General features: G+C 32.5%; 1 pseudogene; it reads right to left on the bottom strand.

Annotated features, from left to right (window-relative positions):
* Positions 1 to 10,532: 10,532 nt before the first annotated feature.
* Positions 10,533 to 11,921, bottom strand: LOC148851915 (wall-associated receptor kinase-like 10 pseudogene; annotated as a pseudogene).
* Between the last annotated feature and the right edge of the window lie 3,662 nt (positions 11,922 to 15,583).

The raw sequence follows: 15,583 nt of genomic DNA, 5'->3' as shown, positions 1-15,583 counted from the left end.
ATGAGGTGTCTACAAGTCGGCCATAGTGAAGTGGTGATGAAGTGCCCTCAGGGCGTGCGAGGTGCATTCGATATGGTTCCGAGATGGTCTCCATCATTTTGGCTGAGACAAATCATCGTCTACATGGTTCCAAGGTATCATGTGACAATTCTGGGATTCCAAGTGGCATGAACCAAATTTCCCTTCATCAATGCTTATCGAAAGATTTTGATAAAATAAATCATGGGAGTTAATGAGTTCAATTTCAAGTTAGTAAAGCAATGCTTATTGCAGGAATCTTATAGAATATCCCAATTGGATGGCTCTTCTAATGCGTTGGCTCATTGAACTGCAAAGTAATTTTTTACAACCCATGATTGACAGGTTGGAGCTCAAACTTTTCATTTCCAAAAAAAAAAATATCGACTATGTCAGCAATTTAGTGATTCAGTCAGTTGAACAGCTGAACCGTTGACTTGGTCAGCGAGTCATAGGTTAGATATCAAATTTGTTTCTATTTCTTATGTATTTTTAGCTACTTCTAATCTATCATCAATAGCAATAATTCTCATTTATTATTTTGTTTAATACAATAAATACATGTTAAAGTTTTCTGCAATTTTTTTTTTCAATTTTTAATTTTTAATTTTATTATTTAATTTATGAAATCACGGATTGACTCATTTGACTGGCACAGTGAAACAGCTGATCTTCTATCAGACATAAAGAAAAAAAGTTTTTGTTTCATGATCAATCCTGAAAACAATGTTATAAAGTAGCTAGTAACCATTAATATTACAAATTAAGATATATTTATCGTTGGAAGCACAGTATGGGTGGACATACAAGGCTGATCAATTAAAATCAAATATGAACAAAGACATGGATATATAAATAGAACTTAACACTGAATCTTAATAGAAAAGAAAAAAAGTTTTTGTTTCATGATCAATCCTGAAAACAATGTTATAAAGTAGCTAGTAACCATTAATATTACAAATTAAAATATATTTATCGTTGGAAGCACAGTATGGGTGGACATACAGGGCTGATCAATTAAAATCAAATATGAACAAAGACATGGATATATAAATAGAACTTAACACTGATTCTTAATAGAAAAGAAAAGAAAAAAAAAAACACAAGGTAACATAATTAACTTGATCCTATTTAACAGTCCAGAGCTTAAACTAATGCAGAGGCGGAGCCCATTTCGGTCTAGCCGCAAAAAGATGTGGCATTGAAAAGATGCGAGAAATTTATTTTGGGTTAATTTTGGGAAGCTTTCAATGAAGTTTCTTCGTCTTTAGTATTTTAATCTCGCATGAAAAGATCCGAAAAGGCACATGGAAAGATGTGTACTTGTCAAACGATCTTCGAACTGCTCAGATCTTATGTCAAAAACTCAATGCATCTATTGACTGTCAGAACTACAAGATCTTCTCAAAAAAACTTGTCAAATAGATAATAAGTCTTTAGACCATCAAACCATTGACCTGAAATATAAATCCTTAAGCCATTAAATTAATTGAATCAAATTAAAATGGAATTAACCAAATTTGATGCTTATCTAGCATATCAATTACAATGATTCAATGATTTTATTGTGAATAAAAGACTATTTATTATTAATGCTGGTATATGTGTTATTGAACTTTCTAATTGTATTATTTTAACGCGATAGAATTTCCAAACTGCACAAAACTGAAATGAAAAATATCCTCTGAGAAAGTTCATGTAGTTTGTATGACTTTGACTTTGTTTGGAACGTGAAATACGGTCTGAGAAATTTCAATGTAAATTGGACTTGTTTCAAGGAAATTACTGGAGCCAAGTATTGTATCACTTGTCACTAAGGCCCACCACGAGAACTTGCCGGGTCCATTGACTAGTTATTGGCCCATCGTTAGGACGATCAACTACATTATAATTATAGCGATTTTGGCCCTTCTTGTGAAAATTCAAGATTTGTTATCTGCGGAATCCACTGTAGTCCACACGTTTTTCTTTAGAAAAAATGATACTTTTGTCTTACGTGGCCAAAGCCCAACTTATGGGGTACAAAACTGCAGCATGCATAACACACGTAAAAACAAAAGGAAAAAAAAAAAAAGAAAAATAGGAGACTTTAATTTTCTATGTGGTATAGAAAAGTGGAAAGCTTTTTAATAAAAATTGCATATTAGTATGCTATCATATACTTTGCTTAGTCTCGCTTTAGTCCTCCAACTTCAAAATATGTTAATACAATACTTCGGGTAAATTACAGAGATACCCCCAACTAGTATCTTGGGGGGTGACACTTAATCCCCTGAACAATTTCTACCACATTTAGCCCTCTGAGATACTACTTTGATGCCCCTGATTTTGGGCTGATTTGGTACATTAGTTGGATAGTTTACAATGGTATAAATTGATTAGGATGGTCTAGAACTTATTTTGATTTTGAATGATCTTAGCCATCCAAGCAATGTACCAAGACTTGAACCAATCTTGGATAATCAATTAAAGTATCAAGATTTCTAAGAAGTCCATGTCAAAGAATATGATGTACAAAATATGCCAAAGATCTAAACGACCATTCAAAATCATATATTGATAAGTCGATTAATCTCAACCACTCAAAATCATATATTGATATTTCAACTAATTTAGCCCAATATTATGGAGAGTGATATTAGATGATCCAGACTTGGATTAAAATATTAAAATTTTATTATTAATAACTAAAATAAATAAATTATAATTACAACAATTTAGTATAAAAATTAGCTGGAGAGCCCCTCCATTTACACGGTACAAAACTGCAGCATGCATGATACAAACACAAAAACAAAAGGAAAAAAAAAGAGCAATAATAGATTTCTAGGTCGTATAGAAAAGTAGGACAATTCTTATTTTTATTATTATTTTTTTGGGAGGAGGGGCAAGAGAGGAAAAACTTGACTTTTACTATTGTGTTAATGGTCCAACCGTCCAACTCATTCATGCCTGAATGGTCGGACCGATGAGTCGGTGACCCATCACCCGAAAGAAAATTGGGTTGGTCTTCAATTCAGTCTAATTATAATTTAAAAATTGGCATCGACCAATGAAACCTAGCTAGAGCTAATCCATCACCATCGCAGGTGGCGTTTAGCAATGCTTGACATTATTTGTGGGGTTCGAGGAGCAGAAAAATCAAAATAATGGGCTCCACAAAGTTACAAAATGCCACATTTTATTTGAATGCAAGATTTAACAGATACTCCCCTATGTGACTTCAGGTTTGAAAGCGTCTCTCTATCGAGACCACGTCTACCCCCCCCCCCACCCCCCCACCCACACCACAATGCCCCACAGTATATTCCCGTAGTGTATTGAAAACATTTTCCGATATTGGCATCATCAAAACTGGTATTATCATTGATAGATGTTTCTAATATACGACCGGAATGTATTATGGGGTGTGGTGGGGCAGATTCTTGTGGGGCAGAGATGTGAACTCCTCCATACCAACTATTGCATCAAAGTGTGAACCTGCATATTCAATGTGACATATTTCAAAAGTTGAAATATGATTTTGTTTTCAATTGACCAAGAATCCCATATTCTTTTTTCATATTTATGTGGGGATTAGGGAAAGTTTATTTTCCTGGTTTTTTAGGTGGGTAAATAACTTTCCCACCTAAGGGGAAAGTTGCCAACACTTGAATGGGACAAAAATACCCTTTTTAATAATAAATTTTTATGGCTAAAATGGTCTTGCCTTATTTATATAAGAAATAAAGGAACATGGGTAAATGCACTTATCCAGGTAAGTGTTTCTAAGGAAATATTTACCTAAGTAACTGAATTTACCTGGGTAAATAACTTACCAAAAAGCGAACGGGGCCTTAGTATCCCATATTGGCCAAACAATCTGCAGCAAAATTTGCTTAGCTGAGAACATGTACGTACCAGATGTTGAGGTTGAACTGAGAGCAAATATCATGACATTCTTGGATAAAATTGCTAAGGTTCTAAGGTTGTTCCATAAGTTTCTTTAGGCTGTCTATAATTAACTTTGAATAATTACCTTCAACTATGAACCCCAGATGAGGGAATTTTCAAGATACATTGTGAACTTCCACCTCAGCCCATGCTTCAGCTTCATTGATTGAGCATTCATCTATATCCCTACAATGGATCCACATAATCCTATCATCTTCTTTTTCTTAGAATAACTCCAGTTGACATGCACACCTACCATCCACTCTTCTTGAAGCATCAAAGTTGATTTTAAATATTCCATCGTCCGGTTTTTTCCACCCTATAAAATTTATCTAATTTTCCATTTGGTTGTTTAAGGGGGATGGAGCAAGGATTTTAATATAACCCCCACACTCTTTTCAAAATTTCAACACTAATTGGTGAGGAGGAATGTTTTTGTTATTATAGAATTTTTCATTTCTTTTTTTTTTTTTTTTCTATATGTTCTTGTTCATTTGCATCTTTGTCAGTTACCCGGGTAAGTGCACTTACCTAAGTGTACTTACCCATGATCTTTTGATTTCTAGGATTCCTAATAAGTAACAGAATTACATTTTAACCCATAAAAAGTTAATATAAAAATGGGTAAAGTTATCCCATTATGCTTTATAAAATTTTCCTTCATGTAAGAAAGTTACTTATCCACCTATGAGATGATGCATAAGTTTTATTTAGAGAAGTAGAGCTTATTTTACCATAGGGCCCATTTGTAAATGCAAAAAGAACATTATAAAGTTGGTCAATCCATTGACCAACTTTGCCGAGCTTATTAACCAGTAAACGAATGGAGCCTATGTTCTATAGAGTAAAACTAATGATCTCTAGAATGAAATAGCATTTATCATTATGATCGATGCGAGTTATTTGATCCCACCAATCCAAGATAAAATCTTGGGGGTTAGGTGTGGAGGAAGAGGTGATTTGTATCTTCCTCCAAACCATGTGGGCAATCTGCACCCATTCTAATCCCCCAATTTCTAAGTCTATTTCGAGTTAAAATTTTGCCTAATAGGACTAGGTACATTGAGAGTATGATTTTAGGAGGGCAAAATGGTTTCCATATCCCTTTGATCCTCGTTTTCCTGCTTTGTGGATGTTAATGTGGTAGTTCTATCAAAAATAAAACCATACACATTGACAAATACTTCATAAACTACCATAAATATTTGGAGTATGTTTAATTCATGATCAGATCCGAATCAGAGTTGGAATGGGAATCCTTTGAAATCAGAATCGGAATGGTATATTCCACTTACCTCTTTGGTTCAGATAGGAATCGAAATCAGATTTCAATTGATGCTGTTTGGTTGATTAAGAGGCTAGAATGCGTTTGTGTGTCATATACAATGCATACACATTAGGTTGTGAGCAATCTTGATTTTTGAGGAATTTATAGGTGGGACCCCCCCAATAAAAGAACCAAAACCGCATTGACCTAAGCAAAAATAGCAGCAAAAATAGCAATCACAGTCCCAATTCCATGGCATCATCATCACATTCCCAAAAATAGCATTGTGGTTTCCGTCAACTGCATTCGAACTTCCCAAACCTACCCTAGAATCACATTCCCAAACCGTGTTGACATAAGTTCGAACTTCAAACTCCTGGGATCTTAGCCTCTACTATGTAATCACAGGAATGTGATTCCCATTCTGAGGGAGGGGGTTGAGAATGGCCATTCCTCCATATGGGGGAATGGCATTTCGCCTATTCATTCCCATTCTGGTTGGCCAAACATCTAAAATTGGAATGACCCATTCCGGTTCCGATTCTAGGGTTCTATTCTCTCGAACCAAATATATACTTAGATCTTGAGGTTTTTTGATATTTTTTAAATGTCGAATCTCTACAAAACATCTATTTTTTAATTATACACCTTAGAATATAATTAATATATTAATTTTATTGTATCGTATAATACTAGTGCAAAAGTAGATGCATATGCTATACACATGTGCAAGATAAAAGGGAAAAAAAGTAATTAATTAATACTGTCGAATAGACATGAAATTGGAAGAGAAAAATTCTGTACTCCAATTAATCGAAGGAAAATAAAACTGGGCAAATACTTCCTAAATTGTTAGAAATAACTATAGATCTTGAGGTTGTTCAATATTTTAAATGTCAAATATCTACAATATGTCTATTTTTTTATCACACACCTTACAATATAGTTACTATATTAATGTCATTATATCATATAATACTAGTGCAAAAGTAGGTGCATAAGCTATACACGTGCAAGATAAAAGGCTAAAGAGATAAGTATGATTTTTATATAGGAAAAATTAATACTGTTAGAAATACAATAAATTAGAAGAGAATTGATCAATCAATTGTTAGGCAATGTATGCTCTCATCTCCAATAGGTTGATGTATAATGACATTTATGAATGAAAAAAATTATTTTACATATTATTTCATGTGTCATGTTCTTTAAATTACTCTTTAATTGTACATTTATGAGGTTCATGTAATGATGTAAGCTTAAATATTCTCAGGCATTGGATAAATTTGGAAAGCTTATCATGCTAAGGTTAATACTCCTGTATTGCCGAATTTGTGGAATAGTTTGTCTCAATTGTTTGGGTTGGAACTAATGTACAATGAGTGGTTGTTTGAGAAACACTAAGCAATACTAATTATAGTTTAATTCTAGACCATGGATACTGATGGATTAGTTGGGATTGTTGTAATTAATCTCCAAACATGGTAATGATATTTCATTAAGTATCAAATCGGTCTCCTTTTGATATGCCAATCAGTAAGATCCTTATGTGATCAAATAATTGGGATGCTAGAACAGATTGAGATGTTATTGAGTGGACGATCATTGTGATAGGATCAACCATTTTATCAGACAAATATAATATCTAAGTTTACACTCTCAGATGGAAATGCAGGGAATTTGGGGTGAAATTTGGTAGATGTGTCTTAAGAGTTTTTGAGTCTTGTGATAATATTTGATGCACCCAAGGTTAGGCCAAAGGTGAAGAATTGAAGATTTAGATTCACAAGGTTTTGCCCCATGAGATTGGTTGAAACAGAAGATGAATTCGAAGTGAAATTTGGGGGATGAATACTTAAAGATAATTGGGACTTAACAAAGAAGATGGACCTTAAATCGGGTATGTGAGATGGGACATTGAATTGCTCAAAGGATTCTAAAGTTGAGAGGTTGACCAATATATAAGTTGCTTTAAAATGGAATCAAGGTTGGTTTAGGGGTCAAATGAAGGAGTTTTTGTGTGAAATTTATCATGATGAAAAGGATTGAGTTTAGGTCATTGGTAGGTCTTCATTGGGTTTCTAATGTATAAACATGTACTTTTCAGTTTTGGGGGATTAGTTAATTAGGGAGGTCAAAAAGGAATTAATCTTTCGTTGATGGGCAATGGAATCTTGGAATTTAAGTATGAAAATTCAACAAGGTTGGGCATTTTAGGGGTCTGAACTTGATGGTTGGATCTGGTTAAGTGGTAAAGGTGGAAATGCGGGCTGATTGAGGCCATTGAATCGAAATCTTAAAAGATTAACGGTGAGCCTAGAGGATTTGGAGTTGAGGTGTAGTGTCCTAGAGTTTTAGGTGTTCTGAAGTGATCTAAGTGGTTTGATTGGGAACTTGGGGTGTAAAAGGCAGTGTCTAGGTGCATTTTTTCGTTGGGAAGATCAGGCTCAACCCTAAATTTTATGCTTAAGGCTCGAGTCTGATCTTCCCAACCCGCATTGTAATTTGATGCACTCGAATTAGGCTCAGGCACGGGTTAGGCTTGGGTTGGTCAATGACCCCACTCTAAAATTATATATATTTTTATGTATATATGCAAAATATGTATGTATATTGGTAAATATGTATACAAATGTATATTTATACAAATATATACATATATATATATATAGGCCCAGGCCCAACCTAAAAAGTAAAAAACCCAACTTCTTTGGATCAAGCCTATCCCAAGGACTAAAAATCCAAGCTTAACCCGTGTAAAACATTGGGCTGGGCAAGTTCATGCAAAGGCTAGGCCCACCCAAGTTGCACACCTAGTTTCATAGTTTTTTGGGTTTTTGGTGAGGTGTGGGAGACATGGCTGAGCAAAAAATCAGATGTTGACAATAACTATATGGATTTGAATTGTGGAATGTTTTTGATAAATTGTTATCTAAGACCAAGGACAAATCTTCTAAAGGGGAAGAATAAAAAACAAAACATTATTATTTTCTTAAGGATTAAGTTCCATTGGTAGACTCTTTAGCCAACCTTGAAATTGATCTTTCTAGGGTATATATTTGTATTTATATACATTTGTATACATGTTTACCTATATAAATACATATTTTGCATATATAGATAAATATATTATTAATTTTAGAGTGGGTTCATTGACCAACCCAAGCCCAGCCCAAGTCCAATCCGAGTGCATCAAATTGAAGTGCAAGCTAGGCTTGAGTTTGGAAGATTGGGCTTGACTCGGGCTTGAGCCTTAAGCCCAAATTTTAGGGTCAAGTCAAATGACCATAAACCCGGCCCAACCCACCCAACTTGCACCCCTATATGAAGCATGCTAAATTCCCCAAAATAGTTGAGATTCAACACAAAAATGCAATTGGGCACTGCCTTTTTCACCCCAAGCTCCAAATCAGACCACTTAGATAACTTCAGAGCACCTAAAACCCTAGGACAATACACCTTATCTACAAACCTTCAGGCTCACCATTAATCTTTTAGGATTTTGATTCAATGTTCCCAATCATCCCTCGTTTCCACCTTTACCACTTAACCAGACCCAACCATCAAGTTCAAACCCCTAATAGGCCCAACCATGTTGAATTTTCATGCTTAGATTCCATTGCCCATCAACCGCAGATTAATTCCATTTATACATTAGAAACCAAATCAAGACCTACATTGACATAAACTCAATCTCTTTTATCTTGCTAAATTTCACACAAAAACTCCTTCATTTGAGCCCAAAACCATTCTTGATTCTATTTTTAAGCAACTTATAATTGGTCAACCTGTCAACATTAGAGTCCTTTGAGCAATTTGATGTTACATCTCACATACTCGATTTAAGGGCCATCTTCTTTCTTAAGTCCCAATTATCATTAAGTATTCATCCCCCAAATTTCACTTTGAATCCCCACTGTTCAACCCTTTATCACATGTAGGTTTTATTTCAACCAGTCTCATAGGACAAAACCTTGCAACTCTAAATCTTCATCTTTGGCCTGCCTTTGGGCCCATTAAATATTATCACAAGACTCAAAAGCTCCTAAGACACATCTATCAAATTTCACCCCAAAATCTTTCCATTTTCATGGAGAATGTAAACCTAGATATTATGTTTGGTTGATACAATGGTTGATCCTATCATGATGATCATCCACTCAAGTAACATCCCAATCTGTTCTAACATCACAAGTATTTGATCCCATAAGGATCTCATTGATTGGCATATCAAAAGCAGACCCGTTTGATATTTAATGTAGTATTATTGTCATGTTTGGAGATCAAGCACAACAATCTTGACTAATCCATCAGTCTCCGTGGTCCATAATTAAACTATAATTAGTATTGTGTAGTGTTTCTCAAACAGCCACTCATTGTACTTTGGGTCCAATTCAAGAAATTAAACAAACTATTCCACGAATTTGGCAATACAGGAATATTAACCCTAACATGATAAACTTTCCAAATTCATCCGGTGATGCCTGAGAATATTGAAGCTTACATCGTTACATGAACCTCATAAATGTACAATTAAAGAGTAATTTAAAGAACCATTGCAAATATGAAATAATATGTAAACTGATTTTATTTATTAATAAATGTCATTATACATCAACCTATTAGAGCTGAGAGCATATATTGTCTAACAATTAAATTCTCTTCTGATTTAATGTATTTCTGACAATATTAATATAGTAATTATATTGTAAGGTGTGTGATTAGAAAAAAAAGACATTTTGTAGATATTCAACATTTAAAATTTCAAACAACCTCAACGTTGTTTTCATAGTTTATAGTTTTGAGAGCAGAACTGCCACATTAGCTTCCATTGGGGAAACCCCCCATTGGAGCAGAGAATTATTCTCTTCTTTTTTATAGTTTATATTTACTAGCGCAATGCCAACTTTGCATTATTGTGATTCTATTTTATATGTTGTGTATGGTTTGACAAAGAAGTACAACGTACGTAGATTCATCGGTGCACAAGATCCGAAGTTTTTCCAAGTGTTCCCAAGATAGACGTGGGGCTTACATATTTTAATTTTTAATAATATAAATATAAATTATGAAAAGAAGGATAAGAAAGAATCTCACATGTTTTCAACCAAAGATGTTTCTCTTTCATCGGTCCAATTGGTCTTTCTTAATTATATTATGGGTAAATTTCTGAAACTTTCCATAAAGTGTTCAAAATACACAAACAGTTACTGTTGACGCTAGTTTCTACTGGTTTTCTTGAATACACAAACTTTCCATAATCTTCTAAAAACACCATGTGCAAACTAAGAAAGAAACAGAAAGTTGATATAAACTAATAAGTGTTACGCAATAGCGGTCGGTCATCCAATGGTTTAGCCTTCTTCTCTAAGTTTTTGTATCCAATTGAAGCTGAACCAGAATCCTGTAGACATGTTGGTCGATTTATAAGGCAATAATCCATCTCTTGATGGTTTTCTTCAACTGTAACTTCTTTCATCGTGGGTCTGTTTTTTCCATTCAAATCCAAGCACCTCTTTGCATGGTTAGCAACCACCTCAATTTCTGCCATTTCACCGTTCTTTACCACTTGTGCATCAAGAATTTCAAAGAGTCGGTTCTCCTCCATGGAAGAAAGAAAATAAGTGGCCAAGCTTTTAATCTCTCCTGGTCTAAATGAAGAAATTGGCTTCTCTCCCGTTAAAAGCTCTACGAGAACTACTCCAAAGCTATAAACATCACTCTTCTCTGTAAATTGACTTGATTGGAAGTGCTGAGGATCCAAGTATCCTAATGTCCCTTGTACTGCTGTGGTTAGATGAGTTTTGTCAACTGCAATTGGCCTTGAAGTCCCGAAGTCTGACACTTTGGCTCTATATTTATCATCCAAGAGTATGTTTGAAGATTTAACATCTCTATGATATATTGGGATAGAAGCTGCTGAGTGTAAATATTCAGTAGCAATTCTTAGTCGATTATCCCATGTAAATGGCATGTCGTCATCACTTCGATCATGGATGTGATTGAAAAGGGTTCCACTAGAGATGAACTCATAAACCAGCAGAGGAACTTCTGTTTCCAAACAACAACCTAACAAGCTCATTGATGAATTGTTTGATTTGATCTTCATCCACCATTTCCACCTTTTTGGACTTCTTAATCGCCACAATTCTTCCATCTGTTAACATACCTTTATATACTGTACCTTGGCCACCTTGACCAAGTATTCGATTCACGTTATAGCGATCTGTTGCCTTCTCCAACTCCTCAGCATGGAATATCTTGGTGTTATCGAAATTACCTTCCTCTAAAGATATTTGTTGTTCTAGTAACAAACCGCCATTTTGTTTAAAGAACTTCTCTTTTATTTTCTTACTTCTTATTCTCTTATAGAGTTGGTATAACCAGAAGCTAGCAAAGAATGATAACAATAGAACTAAACTTGAGCCAATTCCTGCATAACCATTAGAAACCAAGTAGTTGAATAATAATTCAAGATAAATGAGATAATTCAACAAGAAATTAGAGTTAATTAATATAGACTAATTGTACTTAACAGATTTTCTTCCCCTTAAATGGAGTTTATGATTTTAAATCTGTACTTGGATTAGGTTTCTTAGCTTAATGCGTTAAGATCAAGACACTCTACCCCATACTCAATGTCGGGCGAGTTCAGGGGCAAGACACCCTCCTCATCAGGGATGGAGAATCCTTCAATTTCCATACCCTTCCCCAATATTGGGCGGGTTCAAGTAGAGATGTAAATTGGGTCATGCTGGGTTAGCACAACACGACCCGCATGTGGCCCGCACAAAATGTGAGTCGTGTTGTGTTGGCCCACGAGTCATCTCGGGCTGTGCCTCCCTCATCTAGGATAATTTGGGGGGTTGGTTTGGCATGGCCCACACGCGGCTCGAGACCGCACGGGCCTGTGCCATGCCCTAGGTCGGCCTGGTCCATGGGCCGGGCCTTCGGTTAGGCCATTCCACACACCAACCCAAGCCCAAGGCAAGGCACCTACTCCCTATCCAAGGTTTTTAAAATTGAACCAGATAGGGAACCGTTCTGGGGTTGAACGGTCCACTTGTTCAGTCCGAATGGATGACTCGCTCTAATAAAAAAAATAAAAAAAAAAAAAAAAAGTAAAAGGCCAAAAATTGTTGTCTGTGTTGACGGTTTGACTGCCCAGGTCAGCGGTTTGCTAAACAAATAAATGGTTTTTGGACAAAAAGCAGTTTTGAGGTGAAACGGTGTCGGTTCCCAATTTTTCCAGTCTAACCATATGGTTTGATCCAGTTTTGAAAACACTACCCCCATCAACCCAATATTCAATTTGATGATAGAAATGACCAAAAGAATATATTGAGTATCAACCACTTGGTATGTTTCTAAAAGTACACTAAATTGTCTTTAATATTCAAAAATGTAATTTTATGAAAAAATTGGAAAATTTATTGTACTTGTGTAGTTTCGAAAATTTATTCAAATTTATTTAAATTTTTATTAAATAATTTATTTTCTTTTTAAATGGTTTACTTACAGAATTATACCAATTTATCTTATAGTTTCTAATATAAACTAACCAATAATTTCCTTTTTCTAATATTATACTAATTTATCTTAATAATTTGTTCAAATTATAGTTTTCCATTTCCCATAGTCATTTATCTTTAATAATTTTCAATAATTTGCAATGAAAATTACATAATTTTTCAATGGTTTCCAAAATATATCAAATGTAATAAATTTTCATAAAAATTCCAAAATATTCTAATAATTTTCAATAATTATTTTATGCATTTTAAATAAACATTCAAATACTTTATATCTTTTAATTTTAAAAATTTTATTTTACAAAATGTATTTTTATGAGATTTTTTGAAAATTTTATTACATTTGTGTAACTATAGGGATTTATTGAAATTTTTTAATATTTTTATAAAATATATATTTTTATTTGGTAGTTTACTAACAAAATTACACTAATTTAGCTTTTATTTTTCAATATAAATTAATTAATAATTTTATTTTCTAACATTATAATATTTTGTTCCCCCATTTATATTGTTAAATATAATTCTCAATTTTATAGAAATTAGTTAAGGAGTTTGCAATTTCTATAAAGTGTTGTTAATGAGTTAATTAATAACAAGATTTATTAATTTTTGGTAAGTTACTAACTCTACTAATAAGATATTTAATTTTTAGTAACTTACTAACCGTATTTATTAACTTTAGGTAATAACCCTATTTAATACTCATTGGATATGGGTGGGATTAAATATTAACTATATTTAATTATTTATTAATTAATATGAATATTTTAAATGAGTGAGAGTGGATATAGATGGGGGATGCATTTTAGAAATTGATTAGGGAGTGGGGAAACATGATACTTTCCTATTGGTTTAAATAAGATACTTTAGGAGAGAGATTATATGAATTTTTTTAGGTAGTTGGGCGACATGGCTTAATGGGAGTGGTGGGAAGGGGAGAGAGAAAGTCAAAGAGAATGCAGAGTGGGGATAATGGAGCGAGGCATGGGGATGGGGACCCATGCAATGCAGGGTATTTGTTAAGCTAAAGTTAAACAATAAAAATATATAAGAGTATATAGCTATTTTTATATTTTAACATTTTAATAAACAATCTGACCAAACTCAATTAGAGTGTCGGTTTTTTAGTATTTCAGATTGGTTTTGGTTTAATAAATATATATTAATATTTTATATTTTAAGTTTAATTTCTAAATACTGGAAAGTATGAAAATTCCCATATTTCTTAGTCTAAAATATTTTATATCATAGATTTAATTTTGTAATTTATTTTTTAATAATATCATTGTAACTTATGAAATTTAAAGTTAATTTTTAAGTTTAAATCTTTTGAACAAACAAATTAAACCGAAAATAGACCCAAATTGATACAACCCGAGTTGGTGGGTTTTTAGTAATGATCAATCGATTTCGGATGACAAACTGCGGACTTGACCAGATCGATTTGGTTAGCGAAACAGCTTGCAATTCAACTAAACCAATCATTGAGCACTCCTAATTTCAACTAAATTTATAGTCTAATCTCTAATAAACAACAATAATTTCATGATGAATTTTGTAAAAACATTGAATTATTAATAATATGAATATTATTAAATATATTAATTTTTTGTGTTTTGAATAAATATTTTAAATTTAGATATAATTTCGTTATAACATTTAAATAGTTCTAAATTTTTTTAATTGAAACTTTGTTTAGATAGATATAGATAAAAAGTGGGGGAGAGGGTAAATAGGAATTAGAGATAGTTTAGGATCGAATCTCTCTATTAAATTAGAGATAATTCAGGAGGTAAATAGGAATTAGGGACAATTTAGGAGGAAGTGGGGGAAAGTGATGCCACTTAACTAAACATTAGAAAAGCTTTGTGGTTGTTAGAAATAGTTAGGTATATGTGATTTCCTTATTTGTTTAATGGTTAATTATGTGGAATTAAAAAATAAAAAATTCAAAAAAAAAACAGAAAATTAGGATGGGGGGTTTATTGTAAAGAGAGCTATGCTGACATTAAAACAAAGCGGTCATGAAATTTTCTCCTTTTTTTGAATTTTTTGTTTTTTTATTCCATGTGAAATTTGAAACAACCAATTAGATGGACTTTCCCAATAACCTAAATAATCTCTTCTCCGAAAATTTATCCTAATTTAGTAATTAGGAATTAGAGATAAATAGGAATTATCTCTAGTTCCTATTTATCTCCACAATTATCTCTAATTTAGTAGAGAGTTTCTCTACTAAATTATCTCTAATTCTTATTTATCCTCTCTCCTACCTTTTATCTATATCTATCTAAAGAAAGTGTTTATTAAAAAATTTAAGAATTATTTAAATATTGTAACAAAATTATATAATAACATTAAAATATTTATTAACACAAAAATAATTTTATATTTTTAAAAAATATATCAGAAAACTATGTAATAACAATTTAAATTAAGTTTTTTCGGATTATCAATTTAAATGCTTTTCAAATATTTAATAATATGTAATAGCTTTAAAAAAATAAAATTCAAATAACAAAAAATTTCAATGTTTTATAGATTATTTAAATATGTAAGTAACTAAATATTTTTCATAACTATATTTTAAATAGTTAAAATATTGAAGTCATCTAATAAATAATTTTATTTTACGAAGTATATCATGAAATTAGGTACTAACAATTTAAATTATGTTTTTTTCTGGATCATCAATTTAAATATTTTTTCAAAAATTTAATAGTATGTAATACTTTTAAATAAATAAAATTCAAATAAAAAAATTTAAGTATTTTATAGATTATTTAAATATTTAAATAACTAGATATTTATCATAACTAGATTTTAAATA

Source organism: Nelumbo lutea, chromosome 5 (genome assembly GCF_056320005.1).
Source record: "Nelumbo lutea isolate HS-2025 chromosome 5, American lotus-T2T, whole genome shotgun sequence".
Lineage (NCBI taxonomy): Eukaryota > Viridiplantae > Streptophyta > Magnoliopsida > Proteales > Nelumbonaceae > Nelumbo > Nelumbo lutea.
Note: the sequence above shows the minus strand (reverse complement) of the source record. Positions and strands in the feature narration are given on the sequence as shown.